The following is a 26,019-nucleotide window of genomic DNA, read 5'->3' as shown; positions in this document are numbered from 1 at the left end:
TAGAATACTGCCTGTCACACAGCAAGCGTTCAATAAATGTTAACTAGTGTTAGTAATAGCAGTAGTAGCAAAAGCAGTAAGAGCAATAGCAAAAGTAGTCATGAAATAGTAATAGCGGTACTAGTAGTACTAGCAGTGGTAGTGGTAGTAATAATAGTAGTAGCAACAGCAAAATATAAAGCACTCTACAAACGCCAGGAGTTATTATTAGTCTGGATTCAGACGCATTCTAAGAAGGAAGGTGAAGAGTGTTCTTTACTTCTGTGTCATATGGTTTCGCTCTCATGAAACCCACTTCTTGGCACAGAAGAAGGACCCACACACATCACACAGCTGGCAATTTAGAATAAAAACATTTAAGTTTCAAATCCAAAAGTTGCATTTCCAAGAACCAAGTTATTTGTGAAGATGTCATCTTTTAGGGTCAGTGCAGAAGAAACATGAGAGTTAAGTCTTACAAGCACCGTTAGCACACCCAAAGCACTATAGGCAGCACATCACAAGGACAAGGTCATTTATTCCTTACAAGTGCTGGGTGAGATAGATACTGATTTATCCCCTTTCCATACATGGGAACACTGGGGTTCAGAAAAGGTAAACTGTTTACTCGAGATGACACATCGAGTAAGTAGACAAGCCAGGATTTTAACCCAGAGCTGTTAATTCTGCTCACCTGGCCACTGGGATGAGGGTAAAGTACAACCCAGGTGGAGATGGATCAGACTTGGACAAGGAAGAAGGACAAGCCAGGGCACACAGAGAAGAGGGGCTGCTGGGGCAGAAGGCTGGATGGAGGTGCCTCCGCAGAGATGCGGGCAGGGAGGAGTGAGCGGGACCAGCTGTCAGGCGGGAGCCTGGCCCTGCCCTCTCAGAGCTCCCCACCCAAGAAAAACCACACGGAGAGACCCACACTTGTCTTGTTTTGAAGTTGCATTTTGTTTTGTCATCTCTGCCAAGGTGTACAAGACAGAAGTAAGAACACTGAGAGAGACAGCTTTGGGATTTTATTTGGTTTCTTCCAAAGTGCTCCTACACAAATAAAACTTCTTTTAAATGTTACTTTGTGTTTGGGACAATATTTGGGGCCACATTTATACACCCATTTGCCTCCCCCCCGATTAGTACTCACCTGAAGCAATCACAGAAGCTTTAGAATGACAGTCACTCATTCAATCAACAAACATTTATTGAGCACTTATCCTGTGTCAGACCACGTGCCCGGCAATGTAGACATGGCAGTGAACTAGAAGAGGCACAATCCTTGCTCCCCTGGAATTCACATTCTAGTTGGGAGAGATGGGTGATAAATGTGAAACCAATAAATAAGATGATACCAAATTGAGACACATCCTTGGACAGATATAAATAGAGTAACATGAAAAAAAGCTATTTGGGTAGAAGGTGTATAATAGGCTGGGTGGTCAGGGTTGGCCCTGAGAAAGTGATGCTTGACCTGGGAAAGAACAGAAAGAAGGGGCCCTCAATGTGAAGGTCTGAGGCCAAAGGGAGCCAGGGGGAGGGAACAGCTAGTGCAAAGACCCTAATACTGAAGAAAGTTTGGGGTATTTGAGGAACACAGAAAAAACCAGTTTGGCTGGACCACAGTGCGTCATGGAGAGTATAGTAGGTGATGAACTCCAGGAACCAGATCAGAAAGGAGCTTGTAGACATGGTATGAGGAGCTTGAATTTGACTCGAAGTGCTGTAGAAGCCATTTGAGGTAAGAAGTAAGCAGTCCAGAGAAGGGGCTTATTTTTACTGGGGAAAGCATCTACTTGACAACTGTGTAGAGAATGGATTATAGGGGCCAAAGGAAGGTGGAAACCAGTTAGGAAGATATTACAGCGGTGAAGGTGGGTGAGCTTGGAGCATGGACTAGGGTGTTTGGGTTTATTTGGAGCAAAGCAGAAAGGTCTGAAAAATGTTTTCAAGGTAGAGGTAAGAGGTCTCACTGACAGGGTGGATGTGGGGAGGAGAAGAGAATTTGTCAAATCCAGGAAGATCCCTAGGTTTGGGCCTAAGGAACTGGATATGTGGTGGTGTCAATCAATAAAATGTGGAAGTTGAGTGAAGAGCCAGTTTTGGGGCCATTGGGAAGGGAAGTGAAGGGTTCAGTTTGGGCAGAATGGGTTAGAGATGGTTATTAGACATCAATGTAGGAATGTCAAGTAGGCATTTATATGCAGGAATCAATCCACAGTTCAAAGGATAGGACAAGGCTGGGAATAAAGATTTTGGCCTTTTCATCATATAGATGGTAAGTCTGGCATGTGACTGGATAATCACCCTGGGGGGAGGGAGAAGGGGAAATCAGGTTCAAACCATCTCAAGATGGCCACTGTGAGCCTCAGTGTCTTTATTTATAAAATAGAGGTAATAACTGACATCCCAAAAGGTAGTTTTACAAATTAAATTCTATTTGTATATAAGGTCCTTATCTGTATGACCCCAAATCCTTGGTCCGGTCCAATGTCATACTAAGGTCCCAGAAAGGCCAATTTCATAAAGGTTAGGCTTTCTCAAGAGACAGAGATAATTAGTTGATTTGCAAAGCCAAGATCCTGTGGTCCTGAGGTCTCCACCCACCCTGCTTTCTTTCTTCTTTCTCCTTGACCAACTGCATCTCCAGCATGTTTTCACCTAGCACACAAACGTGCACGTTACGTTTGGGCCATTTCCCCTGGGCTGCTGAATCCCAGGTCCTCGGGAAAGAAAAGACCTTCAAGAGTGCTGACCTAATGGCACATGAGCCCGGGAAGTTGTAACTGGCATGGGTGAAGCCCCATTACACAATGTCAAGTGGCAGCTAATGCCCCTTGGCTGGCATAAGCAATGGCTATCCTTAGAGCTCGTGGTCGGTGCCCAGTAGGGTGAGTGTCAGGCAAAGGAGTCTTCAGTCAGTGGGGTCCTTGAGGACACCACCATGTGTGTGCCCTGAGCTACCCTCTCTGCCACACCTCGTTGTCCAAAACAAAGAGTGACAGTGTCCACAACAATAATTACTAAGTTTTATTGAGCACCTATTCTGTATCAGGCACTCGTGCGAGCACTTTCCACGTATTACCTTAGTGAATCCTTCCAGCAATCCAGTAAGGTTGATATTATTAGAACTCCCGAGGTGCGCGTGAGCAAACTGAGACTCAGGGATGATAGGTGATCGTCCAAGGTCAAACGGCTAAGAAGTGATGGAGATTTGAAGGCAGGTCTGCTCTCAACCACTATGCACTATCATCTCTTAGCGGTATACAGTATTTACCCTTTTCAGTTTACATTAGCAGCACTGACCTCCCAGGCTTACAGTGGGAAGAGCCCTGGATGAGGAGTCAGGATAAGTTACAGTCTCAGGTCTGTTACTGATGACTGACGTGGCCAGGAGTAAGTCATTTACCTTCTCTGAGCCTTAGTTCTCCTATCTTCAGGGCGGAGAGAGTAACCTCTGTCTCCTCAGGAGTACTGGGAGCACACAATGTGATAACTGACGTGAAGATCATTTGCAAAGTCTCAGGGGAGGATTGCACATAAAAGATTATGAGGAAATAATGGTAATGGTGAAGATATTGATGCTGATGATAATGGTATACACACACATAAGAATGAACACATCTCAGAAGTCTCAGAAGAAGTTATTAAAACAATTAGAATAGAACCTGGGGCTTCCCTGGTGGTGCAGTGGTTGAGAATCTGCCTGCCGATGCAGGGGACACGGGTTCGAGCCCCGGTCTGGGAAGATCCCACATGCCGCGGAGCAACTAGGCCCGTGTGCCACAACTACTGAGCCTGCGCGTCTGGAGCCTGTGCTCTGCAACAAGAGAGGCCGCGATAGTGAGAGGCCCGCGCACTGCGATGAAGAGTGGCCCCCGCTTGCCACAATTAGAGAAAGCCCTCGCACAGAAACGAAGACCCAACACCGCCATAAATAAATAAATAAAAAAATAAAAAAAAAAAAAAGAATAGAACCTGGCCCCTAGATAGTGTTCAATAAATATTATTAAATAAGTAAGTAATGAAGAGGAAAGGGAGAGAGTTGATAAAGGAGAATTCAGTAGATTCAATGCTCTTCAAACATTTGGGTTCAGAAATGAATCACCTGAATACGCATAAAGTTGGGGTCAGCATGAAGTTCAAGGTCCAAGGTGTTAAGAGCAAGATAAGGATTCTGTACCTCTGTTCAGTTGTAACCTTCTGGGACTTCAGGAAGGCTCCACCACGGCTAAAGAACATCCCCCCATCTAGCAGTTAGTATAGTGTTTAGCACACAATAGTTTCTTTAAAATGGTATCTTTTCATTATCTCCCTTTTCTTCTTTCTCAGTGTCCCTCCCTTCTCATTTCCCTCCCTTTTCCCTCTCTTCTAACCTCTCCCTTTTTCTTTCTTCCCCCCTTCTCCCTCTCCTCTCTCTTTCTCTCTCCCTCCCTTTCTATCTCTCTCCCTTTTATATATTTTCAGACTTTCCTTCAGTCATTTCCTCTTGTCTCAAATTTTTTTCTCTTCTTTCAGTCCCTCCATAGTCTTTTCTCTCTCCTCTTTCTTCCTAGATCTTCCTTTCTCTTTCATCCTCCTCCAATCATTTTCCCTAACCCACTATGTAATAAACATTGTTCTTTGTCTTTTGGGTATCCACTAATATGCAAATCCAGCAAGTGCTTTCCTCCCAAGTTTTGATCACATTAGATAAGAAGTTCAACCTCATGGGCAATGCAGAAAGACTTCTTCCAGGCAACCCAGCCATTGTCATCTTTGAACAGCCAAAGTCCAGTTGCAATATCCAATCCGTAGATCCCCACATCGCCAAGGGCACCCTAAAAACCACTGACATGATCAGGGTCACTGTCTCCATTAATACAGTAAAGAGAAACTTGTCAGTTCCAGGAAACATGCGTCCTTTTGTGTTGCTATTAGCCTGTTGTTTTAAAGAACCAGCTATTTGGGGTTTTGTCTCCCCCTCTGAATTTTGACCCTCTGGAGGACCCTATTCACATTTATCCTTTCATTTAATTCCCACAACAACCACATGGGAGGACCCTACCATGCCCCTGGCTGTGATTTAGAGATAAAGAAACTCGAAAGAAAAGGGAGGGAAGGAAGGAAGGGGAAAGAAAGAAAGAAACAAAGAAAGAAAAGAAACAAAGCAAGAAAGAAAGGAAGGAAGAAAGAAATCTCCAAATCACATATTTATTATTTTATAATCACATATTTATTAATTTATTATGAAGAGAACATAGAGTTCAAGGTCATGTCCCCTGACTCCAGTGGTGCTGGGAAGGCACAGCTGAACCCCCAAATCCTTATGTAAATTCCTGAAGATTCACCATCAGAGTTATTCAGGATAAAGAGAGTACAGGTTAAGGTTATAAAACCAGATTGATCTGGATTTATTTCTTAGCTCTAGGGCTCACTAGCTTTGTGACCTTGGGCAAGTTACTTAGGCCCTCTGTGTCTCATTTGTCCCAAGAAAAAAAAATTATCTTCCTTGTAGAGTTAAATGTTATAATGCATGTAAAGCCCTTCTCAGAGCTCCTGGGAAATAGTCAAGGAAAGTTAGCTATTGTTACTGTAAAGTTTTGATCCCTGGAAAGAATGGTCCCTTAAGCCACCATCAGAAGAGAGAATATGAGGGGTCAGGATACGGACTGGAGGATGCCCAGAGATGAAGTTGAGGCAGAGTATCCTCCCACCAGCTCATGGGCAAAAAGAATCAATTGAGGAGAAGCAAGCCCCCATGGTCCTGGTGTCCAATTTTCTAGAAATCATCACAGTGGCCAATACCTAAAGACATCTTGTCTCCCATAGGTTTTCTAGAACATCTCACTAGAGCTAATGACAACGTGATCCAGGCATCCCTGGGCTCAGAGACAGTCATCTCAGGGGCTCAATGAGACTCAGCCCTGGGGAGGCCTGGGTTGCACCAGGTCTTCCTCCTCCAGGGCCTCGGGGTCTTTAAGACAGTTACATAGTGGGGTGTCAGAGAGGGGATGGCATCACCAGCCCTCATTCTCCTGTTGACTAGGAGGTGGATTCAGTATCTACGTTCACTCTCTACAAAGCCTACAGATACAACTGGGGGTTAGACAGGAGATCAGCTACCTCAGACACCCTGTGAAAAAAACACAGGCTCTGGATGTTAGAACTAAGGAATGACCTCATACTCTTCACATTTCATATCCCTGACGGTGCTTCCTAGACAGGGACTCAGAAAAACCTCACAGCATTACATGGTAAGTTAAAGCCAGAGGTTCAAACCCAGCAAAAAGTTTAAGGTATTCTTGTGGGTTCTTCAACACTATCTATCACACTTAAGCCTTTTATTCCTTTAGATTATTAAAGCTACTATGAGCAAGACATTATGGTAGGTATTGAAAAAACAGAAATGCATCATCTGTCTTAGTTGGCCAGGAGGATTGTGGACGATAGAAATGGCTTGTTGGCTTGGTTTCTCTTTCATACTATTCTGAGAAGTTAAACTGATCTCCAGAGAGACATGTGTCACCTCTCCTTAGATCTTTCCATGACCCTACTTCTGTGACTCATTCAAAAGCTCATGGAATGGGCCTTTTGGAATATTGGCAGTTGCTTTTTGTGTAATTGTCATTCTGTTCAAGGTCAAGATATAATGTTCCTTCCTTTCCTTAGCCCAGACATCACCATGTTTGGCCATTGTAAGGTTGACCTCCAGCACTCTGTTAGTTTCATTGAAGCCTTTACTCATATTCTTTTTTTTTTTTAATTTTATCGGAGTATAGTTGATTTACAATGTTTGTTAGTTTCAGGTGTACAGCAAAGTGATTCAGTTATACATATACATATATTCATTCTTTTTCAGATTCTTTTCTCATACAGGTTATCACAGAATATTGAGTTCCCTGTGCTATACAGTAGGTCTTTTTTGGTTATCTATCTTATATACAATAGTGTGTATACATTAATCCCAAACTCCTGATTTATCCCTCCCCAAAATGTTTCCCCTGTGGTAACTATAAGTTTGTTTTCAATATCTGTAAGTCTTTCTGTTTTGTGAATAAGTTCATTTGTATCATTTTTTTAATCAGATTCCACATGTGAGTGACATCATATGATATTTGTCTTTCTCTGCTTGACTTAACTTCACTTAGTATGATAATCTCTGTTTCTTTGTTGTTTATACTGGGAGTCAGGAAAAGGCAAAGAACCTCAGAAAACCCCTATTGTGCCATCTTTGAACCAATCTTGTCATTTTTAAGTTAAGTAAATGGGTCCAGAGATACAGAGTCAAGACGCCCCAAGCAGCAGTGCTGTACCAAATCCTGGTGTCTTGGTTTCAGCTGAGTGCTGGACAGCAGTGATTGGGAAGGAGGGCTCCCTGGCTTGATGCCGTGATGATAACTCAGAGGCAATGCTGAGAGTGCATTGCCTCCAGCGGTTTACCCCTCACTCTCATGGCTGTCCCCAAGAGACCTCAGCTGGTCTCAAACACTAGGAAATGTAGTTTGTCCAGTAAGTTCATTACATGTAATCTACTCTCTCATTTGGTGTGGAGAATCAAATTTGGTGAGAGAATTGTGGTTCCCAGTCAATTAACATTTATTAAGATCCATACTATACGTTGATTCATTTATTCATTCAATATAGTTTGTGTCCTTTTCACATGGGAGAGGCAGCAGCATGTGATACTCTTAGAACTCCAGATTTGAAGTCAGGCAGCTTTAGTTTGCCTCCTGGACCGGTTATTTACTAGCTATTTGATTTGGGGTAAATCCTTTGATCTTTATGAACTTGACTTTCTGCTGTATAGAACTTTTTAAGTAAAATCATGGTTAAATAATTCACAGTGGGCTTCCCTGGTGGCGCAGCGGTTGAGAGTCCGCCTGCCGATGCAGGGGACGTGGGTTCGTGCCCCGGTCCGGGAAGATCCCACGTGCCGCGGAGCGGCTGGGCCCGTGAGCCGTGGCCGCTGAGCCTGCACGTCCGGAGCCTGTGCTCCGCAACAGGAGAGGCCACAACAGTGAGAGGCCTGCGTGCCGCAAAAAAAAAATAATAATAATAAATAATTCACAGTACATGGCACATTAATTGTAAATAATAATAATAATGTCTGCTAGATCAGGACTGGACTAGAGTATTTTGTATGAGCAGGCTAGTTCTTAATCTTATTGAGGAAGAACATTTGAGAAATCCTTCAGCTGTTTATTTTGCACCTGAAACAATGATCTGTTAGTAAAAGGGCAGTACGTTTGCATGTGTGTCCTACTTGGGCCAACACACATTGACACAGATGAGTTTCACTCTTGAATCGGCTCAGTCTTGTAATTTTCTTCTCACTCACAAAAAGATTTTGACTTGACCATGATGTTTCCAGGAAATCATTTATAGTAAAAGGGCCTTTTGGGACATCATCTATGCCTTCATCTCCTTTTTGCCACATTGGAGTTTATAGTCCATTGGAGTGGACTCTTGTAGTGGTAGTGTTTTTCTGCTATGCACATCCTGAAGTGAATTTACATCACACACAGGAAAGATCACCTCTTCCAATCCAACAGCCAGAAGTAAAGAGGAAGTGAAATGAAGTCAATGGATTATTACTGTGAAAAATTAATGTGAAAAATCAAGATGTACAATGTAATTTCATATTAACTCCCTTTTTAAAACTGTATTCTTACATAGCAGAAACCGTAGAAAAAACATACATTCAACGATTCATAGGGGTAAACTCTAGAAAGTGGGACTATAAATGATTTCTTCTTATTATCTCTTTTTTGGTATTTTCAGAAAAGACTCAATATACCTGTGTTTTTTGTATTTTTGTATGATAAGGAAAATAGCACGGTAAAAATTAGGTTTAAAAAGCACCTACTGAGCGTAGTACCTGGCAAATTTTAGATACTCAGTAGATGTCCAGTGATGTAATGAATGGTCCACAATCTGGGCAATTCCTGATGAGCTGACAGTTCAGCTGCCCTGGCATATCGATCATCCTGGCTCTACCACTGAGTGATCTCTCCAAGATAGCAAGAGAAAGAGGAAGGAGAAAAAAATGGAGAAGAGAATGGAGGAAAAAGATTCAGGAATGAAGTGCAATAAGGGACAGGTTACATCCCTTGATCACAGCATATTGTACCTGGAACACATGCTATGGAAAATGGACCCCCATTTCTTGGGCACTATGCAGGCATTTCATGGAGAACACAGTCTCCCACACTTCTGCAACTCTCATCATGTAGATGGGGAATTACCCTGACCCATCACAAGTGTAGTTAGTGGCAATTATTTGAATCAAGGCCTCCTAACTCCAGCTCAGGGCTCCTTCTGATAAAGAAGTACATCTATGAAATATATGAGTATATATGCAAACTTACCTTAACTTAGGAGCTCAGAAGGGTGACGGGAAATCAAAAATATCAAGAAGAATCAGAACACTGAAGAAAAAGAAACTTAAAGGCATATTTATGAGCCCCAGTTAAATATATACAACCTTCAGTCAAAAAATATTTATGAAAGGCATGAATGTTTTAGGAGCTACAAGAGAATCAATCCACAGAGATGAAAGAAGTAACTCACCCAGGGCAGAGAGCACCTCATCAGCTCAGACACAACAGAACAAAACAAACAAACAAAAAAAAACAACAAAAAAACCCAGAGAGCTATTTAGCAACAATCTGTTGCAGAAGAATCTCCATTGTGCATTTAGGATGTCATTCATTGCTCTGCTGAGTTCTTGTGTTCAAAGAAATAAGGCAAGGTCTATTTCTCTTTCCTAAATCCCTGGATCCTTGCCTTCTACCCACCCCAACCAAACCCCTACACTAAAAGACAGAAATTGGTAGCTGACTACATTATTGACTCAAATCCCCAAAATTGTGCTCCCAAAGGCCAAAGGGATGATTTATACATACACTGCTGATACATCCAGAGAACATAGTGTGCAGTCAACGGAAGGAGAAGAATTGTGCCTCCGACCTTACAATTCTCTACTTAAAGGCAGTCCTTTTTTCAGAATACTTTTTTATTTTTAATTCAGGAACAAGACACTGAATTTTATCCAGGATCTCAATGCACTTCATGGATGTTATCTAGAGGCCAGTATTAGTTTTGTCTGTTCTTTAGACCCTTCTTGCACACAACAGTTTAAATAATAAATAAGAGCTTAACGTGATATGGAGGGTTTACATTTTGACAGAGATAAAGGTCAAAAACAGAGGTGATATTCATTCCTTTCCATTCCAGGCATTAGTTCTCTGGCTGGGGAATGGCTTGGGAAAGGCCATAAGAACTTTGGAAGCCCTTGATCCCACCTTACTGAACCTCCATCTCTCCCCCTGCATGGGCACTGACTGACTCTACAATCTGAGAGACAACTCTAGGCAGTGATTGTAAGAAAATTTTAATCCCCTGGAAATCAACTCATCATAAACATGAGTTAATTGAAATTTAGGTTTTGATCTTCCTTTTAGTGATAACATTAATAAGTGATAACATTAATTAAAGTATCATTATCTGCTATTATAAACAGATTTCAAGAATGTGTATTGTCCCAAACAGTAGAAATCTTCACAAATGTAAAAGCCAAAATGGGTGGCATCGATCAGCCGTGGTCCTCTTCCTGATTCCAGGAAACAGGTTCCTCCATCTCATGGCTCCATCATCTTCAACATGGGGCTCCCCAGGTTAATGGCTCATCTGTGTCTGCACCAGGCTGGTCAACAGGGAAGAGCATGGAAGGGACCATGAGAAATCCTTATGTGCTGGAGCAGGAAGTGAGACATATCACTTCTGATCACACTCTGTTGCTTAGAGTTCAGTCACATGACCACACCTTATACAAGGGAAGTTGGGAAATGTAGGCTGTGTGTCCAGGAAGAAGAGGAAACAGGTGAGTCTTATTGCTAGACAGTCTCCATGACAATAGGAAAATAAGTTAACATCACAATAACAACAAAATTGCAGTTTCCAGAGTATACCCTGGAGGCTACAGAAGTGAGACCTAGTCTCTAATAACTACATTTTCAGTCCTACACAAGATCCCTGTGTAGAATAAAGATCTTATAAGGTTTTTTTTTCTCTAAAAAAATTTCATCACCATGATGGGAAAACTCCTAAGAAATGAAAACAAAGATGTATTTTAAGGAAGAAAAAGAGTTTCAGCATCAAGAGTTGAAGGAGAAAAAAATCATCGAAATATCCCTAATTACTTTGAAATTTTAATTTACCAAAAGGTACATTCTTCATTCAAGCTAGTTAATTGGGGGGTTACCCTAACCAGTTAATAAGCCATGGTTATTAATAGCGATATTGTAGTATTCATTATACTAATGAATTCCTATTTACATATAGTCCACCTGAGATTAAATAGAAGCTGAGGGAAAGGAAGGAAGGAAGAAAGAAAGGAAGGAAGGAAGGAAGGAAAAGGGAGAGAGAGAGAAAGGAAGTGAGGAGGGAGGAAGGGAGGGAGAGAAAAAAGGAAAGGAAGGGAAAGAAGTAGTTCCCCTCTGTGTCGGTGTTTTCTCCATCATTTGTTCACTGGACAACTACACTTGGCTTTGAAAATCAGTCTCCCCTGCTCTAATTGCAATGACAAAAAGTAGCTCTGAGTGAAGAAACCCAAAAGTATTTGAAACCAGGTTACAACTCCCCTCAGTAATTTGGTTCTATAAGAAAATATACATGCCAACAAATTATCTTTCACTCCTGCAAGAAGAGATCCAGTTCTTTTGGGAATCTGAATTTATTTCAAGAGTGGGATGGGAAGGAAAGCACTCATTTAACCAGTTTCTAAAACAGATTTCATGACTATAAGCTTGAAAAAAGTCTCTGGCAGAAAAACACCTTAACTCTAATCGAAGATAAACTGATGTTCTTGATGTTGGAGGGGTGCAGAGTGAAAGACGAACGGGTTGTGCTCCAGTGTCATGCATGTCTGTGAAAAACCAAATACTCATACTAACTTATCCCCTTCAATCTGAGCCATCATCCAAGAAATGCAAATACTGAGGCTCAGTCTCCCTATCAGTATCAACTGATATTGATTAGAGTAAATGAAATAAATGCACTCAAACATCACTAATGGAAGTACAATTTGGAAGGTAGTTTTTTTGGAAATTTTGTCAAGGTTAGATGCATTCATATCTTTCAAACCAATGATTGAATTTCTAACCTCATTTCAAAGGAAATGCTCTTAATTTCGGGGGAAGAAGTCATATATAAGATGTTTGTTGGGCTTCCCTGGTGGCACAGTGGTTGAGAGTCCGCCTGCCGATGCAGGGGACGCGGGTTCGTGCCCCGGTCTGGGAAGATCCCACATGCCGCAGAGCGGCTGGGCCCGTGAGCCATGGCCGCTGAGCCTGCGCGTCCGGAGCCTGTGCTCTGCAACGGGAGAGGCCACAGCAGTGAGAGGCCCGCATACCGCAAAAAAAAAAAAAAAAAAAAGATGTTTGTTGCAAAGCTATTTATGACAGCAAATGCCAACAATGGGATAGTTTCAATCAATTTGGCATATAGACTATAATGAAGATACTTGAAATTATGCTGTAGTTTTGGTCCTATGCAACTTATTACCCGTCGTGAATCAGTAAACTTGTAACTACTGAATATTTAGAGCTCTTAGTGTCAAAGATATGGAGACCCCAGTCTTTAGCTTTAAATGAATATTTTAGTTTGTGCTTTCTGAGCGGCTAGAATATTGTATTCCTGTTTCTAAGTTTGGGGCATTTTAATGGCATTACATTTGGGAATGAATGGAAATTGAATGCCAGGATCACTTTGAAAATGACGTCATTTTACAAAAACTTGGAGACAGGCTTAAAAGATAATGTTAAGTGAAAAAGCAGGAAAGGAAAATTGTTGGTAGAGTCTGGTAACAAAAAAATGAAATAGGAATGAACATTTTGAAATAGAAAAAAATCCTATTTTTTTTCCACTTTCCTTCATCTTTTCAAAATTTCTTCAAAAAAAATTAACATTTTCTTTGAGAAAAAAGAAAAGATATATTATATGTATAACTTTAAAAAAAAATTACCTCTTAGGTCTATACCTTCCCATACCTTGACTGCAACTCTCAAATTGTAACAATCATGTAGGTCACATGAAGCCTGATATTAGCCAGGCGACTGCAATACCTCCTATGAAACTGGGCGGGCCTCATTCCCAGAAGCAGTGTGAGCCCTAGGAGGGACAGGATGTCCATGTAGCCAATCAGGTGTCTCAGGTCCACAACCACTTCATATGGAGCAAGGATGATGACACTGAGCATCCATTTAGAAAGGAACACAAGCAAGAATTCCATTCTTCCTCAACTCTGCAGCTCTCCTTTACCCTGGATCGAGAAATGACTTCTCAGGCTGAGGAAGTATATGGCGGCAAAAGGACCAGAATCTGCCTCTCCCGCTCCTCTTTAAGGTGACTGTACCACCGATAAAAAGACAAGCTACTAGAAGGCAAGCTGAGTCAGGTCTCGTAGCCAGCAATCTCCTTATTGCTCTTGCGGGCAGAATGAGGTTTTGTTTCTCTTTCGGTGGCAGCGACACTGAGCCTATCTTGGTCAGGGCCTTCTGCAACATCCTAAAATGACTCTTTTTTCTTTCTCCTGCATTTAATCATATTCTCTGCCACTAAACTTTTTAAAAAGCAGTGCTTAGATCCTGTTGAGCTGGGCATGAAAGAGCCCCTTTGCTCCCAGGGTTCTGATGGAGGAGACTTACCTTTAAATTGTGAAGAATCTCAAGGATCCCACTTGCCTGTGATCCCACTTTAGCCTTAAGTCCTGTCTCCTCCCCAGAATTCAGATATAGGGTTGGGCTTGAGGAGGTAATGGTGCAAGTTGACCGTGTCACTTGGTACAATGGTATTTCCTGAGAACCAACTTGGGTGTTCGGTAGCGTGTTAGCTGCTGGATTATGACAGTGGAGACATGCTTTAAACAAATTATTCCAATAAGTTACTAATTAATTAACCTCAACTGTCCAGAATGCTATAGGAGTGTCTCACAGGGAGACATACCTCAGCCTAAAGCAGTGATTTTTTTCAACCAGGGACAGTTTTACCCTCCAAGGGGATATTAGGCAATGTCTGAAGACATTTTTGGTTGTCACAACTTGGAGGAAGGTGAGGGCAGGAACGAGAGTATTAGTGACCTTCAGTAGGTAAGAGCTAGCATGCTGCTAAACACTCCACAATGTCAATAGTGTCTAGGTTGAAAAAACCCTGGTAATTTTCAAACTTGCCCAGTTTCTGATTCAGGAGGTATGGGGTGAGGCCTGAGAATTGCATTTCTCATAAGCTCCCAGGTGATGCTACTCTCTGTTGGACCAGGAACCACACTTGGAGAACTATTGGTCTGCCTTTTCAAAGAAGTCATCCCCAGAAAATGACGTGTAAAGGCCTAGCAAGCATCAGCTGAAGAAAAAGGGAAAGATAAGCTTTTGCATGCAGTTTGTGCAAAAACGCAGAAGTAGGAAGTGTTATCATGTTCAAGTAGCTGAAATAAACAAACATGGGGTTGAATGAAGCTGGAGAGGGAGCCAGAGAGAGATTGTGCAGGGCTATTGTAGAAGCGTGGTCTTTATTCCATTGAAAGCTATGGAAAGGCACTGAAGAGATTTTTAGCAGGGGGTTGGGGAAACTTGACTGGGCAGTTGGGGCGAAGAGTAAAGTAGAATATGTTGCCTGTAGTTTAATATAATAAAAGAGCATGGCCTTTGGAACCAGACAGTCCTGAATTTCAATTCTAGTTAAACCTCTTTCCTAGTTATATGATCAAGGGCAAATTATTTAACTTCCTGTGAGCCTCTGTTTCCTCTCTGTAAAATGGAACCATTCAGACCTACTTCACTAGATTGTTGTGAGAATAAATGAGATCATGTTTGTAAAAGTGTCTGACACACAGGAAGGCTCAACAAATGTTAATTCTCTTCCATTAATCATCAACGATGAAAGGATCAGGGGCTCCTCCAGAACCTAATTTGCATCTCAAAAAGCACACAGTAAAGCATGATGTCAACAACACAGGTCTGTCCAAAGAGTGCTTGTATCACCTGTGTGTGCCAAACGTATGTCAGGGTCTGCTGCTGGCAAGTTTAAGGGCAAATTAGGCAACCACCAACCCACGCAAAAAGGCTGCAAAGCTAATGCTAGGTTTGCAGATACCATCACAGAACTCAGGCCAAAATTACCTAATTTATTGACGTTTGGATACTTCCAGAGGCTCTTTTACCAGGTCCCTCATTGTTTTGTAGCCTGACAATGGGAAGGAGAAACAGTGCTTAAAACCACAATGAATAATAATAATACTTAGCACTTAAATAACCTCCGCTATCTTCAAAGCCATTTACAAACACTCACAAATTAAGACTCACTCCGCCCCAGCCTTGGGAAAGTGTCATTCTCTTGGTTTCTTCCATACAGCACAGAGGATGAGCCAGTAGAGCTGTCCAAATTCTGGCCACTTGGCTTGAGAATCAGCTGCTTTAATTCAATCCAGGCATCACTAGTGGGCCCATTCTAGAAGAATCTGGGCATTTCTTTGGATCATAGAGTAGTACAGAATGTTTGATGAGAAGAATAATTCCACTTTACAAGAATCCTTTAAAATAATAAATAAAGAAGGTAGAGGAAATGTTTGGAGGAGATGCGTAGGTTTATGGCATAGATTGTGGTATGGTTTTACTTCATCAAGTTGTAAACATGTGTAGCTTTTTGTATGTCAATCACACACTCAGTGAAGTGATTTTAGATAAAAGAAAAAATCCCTTGTGAATCTAATTTTGCACAGAAGTACCCAGTACAATCTGAATTAGACTTAACTGGAAGGTTGGCTTTTTGGCCAACAAAGTGCTGTCTCTGAATCCCCAACTCTCTTACTCTACCATCTCCCAGAAAACTGAGTGAATGTCAGGATTTTTGCATGTGTTTGATAATTATGTAATTAATAATGATAATATCTCAAAGTTTCCTCATCTGTAAACTAGAGATAATGGACCACAGGGTTCTTGTGAGGACAAAGTATGAAGAATGCCAGGGTGGCAATCAACACAAGAAAGCTTTCCTTATCATTGTTGTGGTTGATACCATTGCCATTATATTTTTATTATTTTCCGTATATTTCCCATATGCTGTGTCTTACAGGGTTCATCACAGTCCTCTTGTAAAGGTAAGCAGGTAATATTACCTTCTGTGGAAATGTGGGCTCAGAGAGAGAAAACAGACTCACCTAAAACCACAGAGCTCATCACTGTCAGAAGAGGGAGGAGCCCACGTGCTGTCTTTATATCATCCCTGCTTCATTCATAATTCCTCTCTTCCTTCTTCTGTGCTAAGCACTCCATTCCATTTTCTCCTTCAAATCCTCCACCCACAATATTTAATCTCACTTTTACAGGAAGCTCAGCATCTGAGGAGTTAAGTAAGATGTACAAGGTAGTGCTAATGTGGACCTTGGGATCTGGGTCCAGGTCTATCTGGCCCTAAAGCCTGAGCACTTAATCAGTGCAATAGACCAGAAAACATAATCTACAGAAAAAGACTTTTTAAGTCTAGCATGTTTGCATTCTCTCCCTCTACACATTCCAGGCAAAGAATGGCATCTCTTATTTTTGCTCCCGTAACTCCACAGCAACTCTAGACATTTATTGAGCCCCTATTATGCGCCATACACTGTACCCAAGGTCTATGGAATATCTTCAAGGATCTTGTACTCAAGAAGCTTCATGTCCAGTGGAAAAGGTGAGCATCAGCTCTTACCACTGCTTCTCAGAACCAAGATTCAGAAAGGATCATTCAAAATGGCCATGGCTACAATTCTGGATCTCGGAAATGCCAACCATCCCCACCTTCACCCCTACTCCTGTGCTGCCAAGGGCATGATGATTTAGAAACAGAATCAGACAACTGCATAAGATGGTCCTCATTTGTCTCAAGGTATAAGGTATTTGTTCTCAAGGAAGTCCTGTATGCTTATTTCAAAGTGGATTATGTTTTCTAGTCTATTGCACTGATTAAGTGCTCAGGCTTTAGGGCCAGATAGACCTGGACCCAGATCCCAAGGTCCACATTAGCACTACCTTGTACATCTTACTTAACTTCTTAGATGCTGAGCTTCCTGTAAAAGAGAGATTAAATATTGTGGGTGGAGGATTTGAAAGAGAAAATGGAATGGAGTGCTTAGCACAAAACTGGGCACATGGTAGGTCTCCATAGATAGCAGCTATTGTCATTACTGTTACATTATTATGCTATTGTTGTTATTATTAAACCTCTATTATTTACACAAAAATTGTATTAAATCCGAATGCAAAGTTTGGCAATGATGCTGCTAATATCTCTCCTATAGATAATCTTAGTGCAAACTCACTGGTTATCAATGAAGTCCTTGAAAAGAATACAACTATCCATGATATAGTTGCAGAGATTAAATTTTTTTAATTCTTTGTGCTTTTTGGCAGCAACTGCAAAGCTCAGAAATAAGGAGCCAACTCAAAGGAACGGAGTTGTTAGAATGAGAGAGAGTGGAAATCCCAGCTCTGCACCTTACTAGTTGTGTGATCTTGGGGAACTCAACTTTTTAAAGACTCTGTTTTCTCTTTTATAAAATGGGGACAATAAGATCAACTTCCCTGGGTTATTGAAGAGCTAATAAAATAACGTGTGGCATTTTACAAATCCTAATAAAATACCTATGATTAGGTTTTTACTGTTCTTAAAATATGGATAGCTTTAGGTAAAAAGACACTGGAAAATAAATTAATAACTATTTCATAAATATAGTTATATTGTAGATAAACTCTTTTAAAATAGATAGACAATTGCTGATGGAAAAAATAATGGAAGGGCTGCTTGTAGCAAAAGGGTGGAAAGGAATGCATCATAATTGTTAAATGCCTTTTGTGTGCCATACAAATACCATGATATTAATAGCATGATATTAATTGCATTAATTGATTAATAGATCTAGACAGAACTGGGTTCAAATCTCAGGTCTCCTGTTTCTTGGCTGTGCAGCTTTAGATGGTTACTTAATCTCTCTGAGCTTCCTGATCTATAAATGAGATAACCAATATCATCTACCTCATAATGTTTTGGTGAAAACTTAGTGCATGAAAAGTACTTACACTGTACCTGAGAAATATCAGGCACTACATAAATGTCCCCTTTATTTTGACTCTTATACAAAAAAAGAGGAAAAACAACCTAGTTAAAGTTCTCTATATCTGTCTTTTAAGGGGTAGAATACCTTTGTCTCAGGCAGAGTAGCAGTTACAAGAGTAACATCTGAAGATGCTACACTAAGTGAGAGAAGCAGAGGCATGGAATTGAAATCCTCAGTGCCTTTTTTTCAGAGAACTGCAACAAAGAAAGCAGAATCAAGGCTGGGTCCAACATGAGGGTAGCAAGACACTATACTGCCTGAAATGTCACTGCAAGTAGGGTGATCTTATATCCCAGTCTGCCCAGGCATTACAGTTATCTTTTGATACATAACCAAGCACCCCAAATTTATGTCTTAAAAGAGCATAATTTTGTTCAAGCATTTGCAATCTTGGCAGGGCTCTGCAAAAAGAAAGGAAGGAAGAGGAAGGAGGGAAGGGAAAAAGGAAGGGAGGAAGGAAGGAATGGAGGAAGGAAGGAAGGAAATAAGAAAGAAAGAAGGAGACAGAGAGGAAGGGAAGAAGGGAGAGAAAGAGAGAGAGGGAGAAAAAAAGAAAAGGGAGGAAGTGAGATAGGGAATGGATGATCGGTTGAAAGATAGAGATAGATAGATAGATGATAGATAAATAGGTAGATAGATAATTGAAAAGTTGCAGAAGGGCAGAATTGGCTTGAACGCAAGAAGAAATTCTGAGGACTACCCCAACTTTGGTGGGCTCCAAAGGAAAGAATTCCTCTAGGGACCAGAGGTTGAAACGTGACCTCTGACATCCCTTCCAGCTCTCAGATTCTGTGACCCTCTCCAAAGAACAGACGTGGTGGTGATTAACATTCCCTTTTTCCCAAGATGGGTGGTGCACGCTTTCATCTTTCAATGTTTATAAATGCCTTTGAAAATGGAATGTGCCACATACATACTAAGAGCTATTATTAATATGGTGCCTAGACACCTCTCTCCACATGACAGTCAAAGAACAAAGCATTAGGGGTGCAAGAAAGCATGTGTGTGCACACACTCCACTTGAGGAATGTTCTTTATTCTCACCCTGCCTTGGGAGAGGCAGGATATTTCACAGAGGCCAGAGATGGAGCAGAATCAGGGGCATGCAAGTGTCGAAAGAGAGAATGAGATGACAAGCTTGGAACATAACTGATCAATGCAGTTATCAATGCAGTTTTTATTTCTCCTATTTGCTATAAGACATGAGCTAAGCACGATAGAAAATGTAAAAATGTCATGGATACAAGGTCCTGCACTGGAGGACAGATATGACAAAGACATTGAGTCAGTATCTTCTGAAGTCTACTCTCAGAAGATAGACTTAAAGGCCAGTAGACCAAGTCCCAAATGCAGATAACCCACCAGGACTGAGCAAGGAGAGATCTTGTTTATAGAACACCAGGGGTAGGTCATCTAAAATTTTTGCTGCAATTGCAGAGGCCATGTTTCTAAAACATTTTTGTTCATAAATACTTTAATCCCATGAAAGTTATTAACCCCCTTCCCAGAAAAATACACATGCAAATGAAATCTTGCATGAAGTATGTATGGAATTCACAAATTTCCAAAAGCTCTGTCTTCCCTGGGCCCTTTTCTGTAGCTCTTGTGTAGCTGTATACTCTAAATTTTGAAATTATCTAACTCTGATCAGATTAAAAGCAGACAACAGATCTCCAACTCTGGATTCTGGGCATCTAGCTCAGTGCCCGGCAAGTCATGCACCTAAGATAAGTGCTTGTTTAATAGATAAACACGGAATTAAAGTATTTAAAAGAACAATGAATCCTCCTTTAGCTGTATCTCTAAAGGTCTTTTTTATTTGTTTTATTTTGGGGTTGTTTTTTTTTAGTACTTCTCAGGCATTTGACCACCATAGGCTAGCAAGCCAAGAACAAATAAATGAATAAGTGAATCACCCAGAATTATTTCAAGAACAAAGGAAGGTTGAAACATTTGCTCTCTTACCCCCAACACAGGATGCAAACTCTGTCTTGAAGAGCTCTAAGGAACTATGTGTAAACTGCAAAATTCACACCTAACATGGCAAAATTGAAGAAGTCTGTTTTCAGAAATCCCAGAAAAATAGCAAAGCAGAACGTAAGTCAAGCCCTTGATCTATCTGAGCAGAATCAGCCACGGTAGACTTCTTAAACTTTCAAAGGTTCCTCCATCGTGAAGAAATGGGAGTAGGTCGCGCTTAAATTCACCACCGGCTGTAAATGTTGCCAGGATAAACCCTTCAACAAGACAAGCGCCCCTGGCAACCATTCACTGGAAGAAATGGATCCTATCACTCAAGCAAGGTCCTCATTTACAAAAGTCAAGATGGCCAGAGAAAGAGAGGCAAAGACGAGAGAGAGTAAACGATTGAGGGTAGCAGGGCGAGAGGGACAGAGGAAGCCTTCAGGTCAAGTCTTCTGGCTTCCTCTCTTTCTAAAGTAGTCATCCCCCTTCAAGAGGTAAATAAAATAACACCATATGGGTATGACATTATGCAAATGAGGAGTCGGAGAGAAGACACCCTAATAGCTACTGAGAGCCAGATACCCAGATGGGAAGCTGTGCGGTGTCTCATCTCCGGGGGCCCTCACTCCGTGCCCAGCACCTTTGCATGCCGGTCCAGGGCTTCAAGCCTTGAGGGCTTCCAACTTCCGGCCACCTTGAGGGGCTTTTTAGTAAAGTGCCACGAAGATAAAATTAGAAACCGGGCTTCCTTTTTTTTCCCCCGTCACTCTATTAGTTACACATAAATCAGCATCAACTGAGAAACACACCCTCCCAATTTTCAATGACAGACACAAGAGTAGGCTGGGTTTTAGCCACTACCTCCAGGCTGCCTCTCAGATCCTCTCCACCTGCCACCCCCAAAACAAAAGAAAACCATGCCCCTCACCCCAGCATTCTCACCATTTCATCTGTTCCCTCTCCTTTCTAAACGTGTGACCCGTGGAAAATAGCTCAAGTTCTTTGACCCTCATCTGTGAAATGAGAATTAAAAAAATCTGTCCACTACAGGTACACAAAAAAGATGATCAACATCGCTAATCATCAGAGAAATGCAAATCAAAACCACAATGCGATATCGCCTCACACCTGTCAGAATGGCTATCATCAAAAAGAACACAAATAACAAATTGTTGGCGAGGAAGTGGAGAAAAGGGAACCCTTGTGCACTGTTGATGGGGATGTAAATTGGTGCATCCACTGTGGAAAACATCATAGAGGTTTCTCAAAAAACTGAAAATAGAACAACCCAGCAATTCCACTCCTGGGTATGTATCTGAAAAAAACAAAAACACTAATTGAAAAGATACATGCACCCCAATATTCATAGCAGCATTATTTACAATTGCCAAGATACGGAAGCAATCTAAGCGTCCATCAACAGAAGAACGGATAAAGATGTAGTGTATATATACAGTGGAATGCTATTCAACCATAAAAAGAATGAAGATTTGCCATTTGCAACTTGGATGGACTTGGAGAGTATTATGCTGAGTGAAATAAATCAGAGAAAGACAAATGCTGTATGATATCACTTATACGTGGAAGCTAAATAATACAACAAACTAGTGAATATAAGAAAAAAGAAGCAGACTCACAGATATAGAGAAGAAACTAGTGGTTACCAGCGGGGAGAGGGAAGGGGCGAGGGGCAAGATAGGGGTAGGGAATTAAGAGGTACAAACTATTATGTATAAAATAAGCTACAAGTACAACACGGAGAATATAGTCAATATTTTATAGTGACTATAAATGGTGTATAACCTTTCAAAACTGTGTCATACACCTGTAACTTATATAATACTGTATAGCAACTATACTTCAATAAAAGAAAAATATTCTTATAAAGGCTGTCCACCTGCAGAGTTGCCCTTATAACTGGGTGAGGTTTGGCAGCAAGCTGGTCACCCACTGCTTAGTGAAGATTGTTGTATGCAAATCATCATGAGTCCAGTTGGTTTATAACCCCAAATTCAGCCTCAAATATGATCCCCAAGGGCAAGGTCTTGTCACTCACTATAGGGGCTTTCAGTCTTGCAGGTGATCAAAAAATGCTGCAGATGCCAGAGATGGGAATAAAAGATTCATTGATCCTTTTCTTTCCTCAAGGCTGCTTTTTGTGCCATTTATGTTTATTGAGAGAAGAAAATGAGGGCAGAAGTTTCATAAGGGTTGTTTTTTTGTTGGTCATTTTGTTGTTTTTTTGTAAGGGTCAAGGCTTGGTTCATTTGTATGTGATTTACGTTCGCTTTTTGGAGACCGTAATTTTGTTAAGTTAACCTGAGATGGAGCATGGTGAATCATGGAACCCGCAGCATCTATGCAAAGCCTGCCTCTGACAGGTGAGGTCTGCAGGACGTCCTGCTCAGCTTCCTGAAGTGTGACCACACTCAGGAGATGCTCCTTTGTGAGTGTTACTAGATGAATGCTATTGTTCTGCTGTAAAGTTTAGAAGTGTATTTTAAATAATTATTGATAAGTATTGATACCTGTTTTCCACTTAATGTAGAAAGAGCGACTTTTCTTCTGTCATATTTCTATTTAGGTTTTTAAAAAGTTACTCTAAAGAAAATATAAAATGAACAGTAATACAGATGGTATCCAACTGAGTCAAAAATCTTGATCTGGTTCTCCAATGATAATTTGTATTTGAGAAACCATGGGTGAGTAGAGAAAACTTTGAAGAAAAGAAAAGCTATCTGGGCTCCAGTTCTAGCTCTAGTGATTTTTCTGTGAAAATGTAGGCATACCATATTACATCTCAGTTCACAGATTTTCCAGTCAGTGACAGTGAGGATGATGCTACATAATGGGAGATAACTTCTTCTCTCTCCTTCATTCCACTCATGAAAAGCATCCTTATTCTTTAAGAGTTACCCTACCCAATGACTCTTTGTTCAAAATATGTATTAACTTACTTATTGTGGTAATCATTTTGTAATGTATACATATATCAAACCATTATACCTTAAAATTATGCAATGTTATATCTCAATTTTATCTCAGTACAGCTGGAAAATAATTGTTTAAATATTTTAAAATACACACACCCACACAGTAAGGGGTTGAATGACGAAATGAAAGACTTGCTTTTCCAAGAAAAGCATACCATCAAGTTTCCAGAAAAGAGGAATTTGTTGGAAACCCATCACCCTCTGTTGTAACATCAGTCTCGATCAGAACAATATCAGTTTTTATCGAGGAGCTGCCATTTAGAGCAGAGATCTGTAAACTACAGCCCATGGGCCACATCTGGCCAACCACCTGTTTTTGTAAGCAAATTGTTATTGGAACACAGCCACATTTGTTCAGTTACATATTTTCTATGGGTGCCTTCAGGCTACAATGGCTGAAGCCTGACTCAACTAATACAATAGACAATATAACTGGCTTGCAAGGCAGGAATCAGTCACCTCCAGCCTGTGAATTCCTCCTAATAAAGAAGAAAGCTGAAGGGTCAGTAATGAGGGGTAGTTTATTCAGTGCACGCCTCCTCATTTTTCCTGTTTGACATTCATGAACCAATGAGGTCAGAGAGAATATTACAGCTGGTATGGGAGCAAGATATATCATAGGACCTACCCCCATTCATCAGACAATAAATCCCCACTTGTAAATGTTTTCCTAATTCCATCAAGATCACAAAAGATTACTAATACTACAAATCAATGTTATTAAAAATGATATTTAACTCAGTAAATTGCATGAATGATCAGTAATGCTGAAAACCAATATCTTAAGCCCTCAAAGGACCTGCAGTTTGACTTCTGAGTCTAAAAGAGGCATTAAGTCTACACTTAACAGCCAGTGAACCCAGGGAGGGGATGAGAAGGTAAGGAAACTGGAGATTCGTGAATAAGACTCTGAGTAAGTGAAAAAGAAGACTCTTTGACTCTTCTTAAGTCTTTGAGGTTGCATTCATTGGGAGATTGCATTATTGGTCAAGAGATATTCACTCTCCTTGCTCCAACACCATGGACAGGGCATAATTCCCAGCCTCCATGACTGGGCTTGGCCATGTGACTTGCTTTGGCCAGTGGGCTGCAGGTGGGAAATGATAGGAGGTCAGTTTCAAGCTTTGTGTATTTCTAATCTATCTCTCCCACTCCTGTATTCTCCGTGAGAAGTGGACGTCCAAGTGTCTGCTGTTGCTTCAGCCTGGGTCCAGGAGTGAGAGCCACGTAGAGTACTTCTGAACCTGAAGTGCAGACAAGACCCAGTCCACTGACCGAACCTGACCAGCAGACCCATAAGCAAGAAATAAATCTAGTAGTGAGAGGCCACTGATATTGGGGGTTATTTGATGCTACAGTAAATCTGACTAACACAGTTCACTTCTTTGCCAATGAGGCTGTGGAAATGGTACGTTTATTATCAGATTTGCAAATTAAACACTTATGAAAGCTTGAACAGTAACTAAATGCCCATTATTTCATTTTGCACATAAGGAAGCTGAGATCGGAGAGTGAGTTGCCCAAAGGCTCTAACAAGTCAGTGGCAGAGCAAAGAGAAGAGGATTCCTGCCTTGTAATACCTAATTCTTACCCTGGAAGTTTGAGGATCTGAAAGATCTGGTTTAAAACCCCACCTCTGCAAAGAACTAGTGCATGCCCTTGAGAAAATCATTAAATCTCTCTAAGTCTTGGGTCTTCCGTCTGTAATATGGAGACAACACTATTACTACTTCAAAAGATAGCTCTAGAATTAAATTAACACAGACAATCAAAGCACATGGCACAACACGTGGGACAATGAAGGCATGCGATAAATATTAGCTATTAATATCATCATTATTATTACTGGATACCCAAAAGATGGCCATTTGCCCTACTTTTTGAAAATCAACTTTATTGGGGAAAAATATGCATGCAATAAAATGTACCCCTGTTAAGTACATGGTACAGTTTGGTGAGTTTTAGCCAATTTACACATTCATGCAACCACCATTACTCTCACGATATAAAACGTGTCCATGACACTAGAAAGTTCCTTTCTAACCGTTTAAAGTCCACCTGTCCCAGCCCCAGTCCCAGGCAACCACTAGTCTGCTTTCCATTAATCTGGGATGTCATTATAAATTATTGTTTCCTGTTCTAGACTTTTAGGCAAATGGAATACTGGTATACGTATTTTGTGTCTGAATTCCTCTCCTCAACGTATGTTGAGATTCTTTCATGTTGTCGAGAATATCAGTAGTTTATTCTTTTTTATCGTGAGTAATATTTACCATTGCACGGGTATATTACCATTTCTTTATCCATTCACTTGTTGACAGGCAGTTGGACTGTTGTTCCATTTGGGGGCTATAATGAATAAAGCCGCTCTGAACATTTGTGTACAAGTCTTTTTGTGGACACACGTTTTAATTTCTCTTGGATAAATATCTAGGAATAGGATGGCTGATTGATGATATGTGAGTGTTGACCTTTATAAGAAATTGTCAAAGACCCCTTCAAAGTGATGATAGTATTTCATGCTTTCACCAGCAATGCACAATAACTCCAGTTGCTCACATCCTCACTGATACTTGATATTGCCAGTCTTTTTAATTCCAGCCACTTTAATAAGTACACTGGTAACTTATTATGGTTTAAGTTTGCATTTCTCTGATGACAAATTAGGTAGTGTATCTTTTCTGATATTTATTTGTCATCATTATATCTTTTGTGAAGTGTCGGTTCAAAACTTCTACCCATGGAGAGAAAAGGGCAAGTACTTTATTATTATTATTATTATTATTGAGTTGTAAGAGCTCTTTATATATTCTCGCTATATATAATTCTTTATATATATTCATATATATATGGCAAAGGGCTTTTGTTTGATTTTTTATATATATGTTACTTTTATATATATTTATTTTTATGTATATATATTTTATATATATCTTTTTATATAATGTATGC

General features: G+C 40.7%; 1 long non-coding RNA gene across 5 annotated transcripts in view; it reads right to left on the bottom strand.

The window, feature by feature from the left end:
* Nucleotides 1-10,439: 10,439 nt before the first annotated feature.
* The window catches only part of LOC112397100 (uncharacterized), a 19,022-nt gene continuing 3,442 nt past the window's right edge, over nucleotides 10,440-26,019 (bottom strand). For 2 of the 5 annotated variants that reach the window (XR_003002721.1, XR_003002720.1), the window contains exons 3-7: nucleotides 16,175-16,354; nucleotides 15,307-15,547; nucleotides 15,138-15,201; nucleotides 13,668-13,855; nucleotides 10,440-10,666 (exon numbers count right to left, since the gene is read on the bottom strand). This is a non-coding gene — a long non-coding RNA (uncharacterized LOC112397100). Of the gene's footprint in view, nucleotides 10,667-13,667; nucleotides 13,856-15,137; nucleotides 15,202-15,306; nucleotides 15,548-16,174; nucleotides 16,355-18,193; nucleotides 18,299-26,019 lie in introns of those variants that run through there. The other 3 variants (XR_003002718.1, XR_003002719.1, XR_003002722.1) reach the window with 2 other exon arrangements.

Source organism: Neophocaena asiaeorientalis, unplaced genomic scaffold (genome assembly GCF_003031525.2).
Source record: "Neophocaena asiaeorientalis asiaeorientalis breed wild unplaced genomic scaffold, Neophocaena_asiaeorientalis_V1.1 scaffold177, whole genome shotgun sequence".
Taxonomy (NCBI): Eukaryota; Metazoa; Chordata; class Mammalia; order Artiodactyla; family Phocoenidae; genus Neophocaena; species Neophocaena asiaeorientalis.
This window is presented reverse-complemented; position numbering and strand designations above follow the sequence as displayed.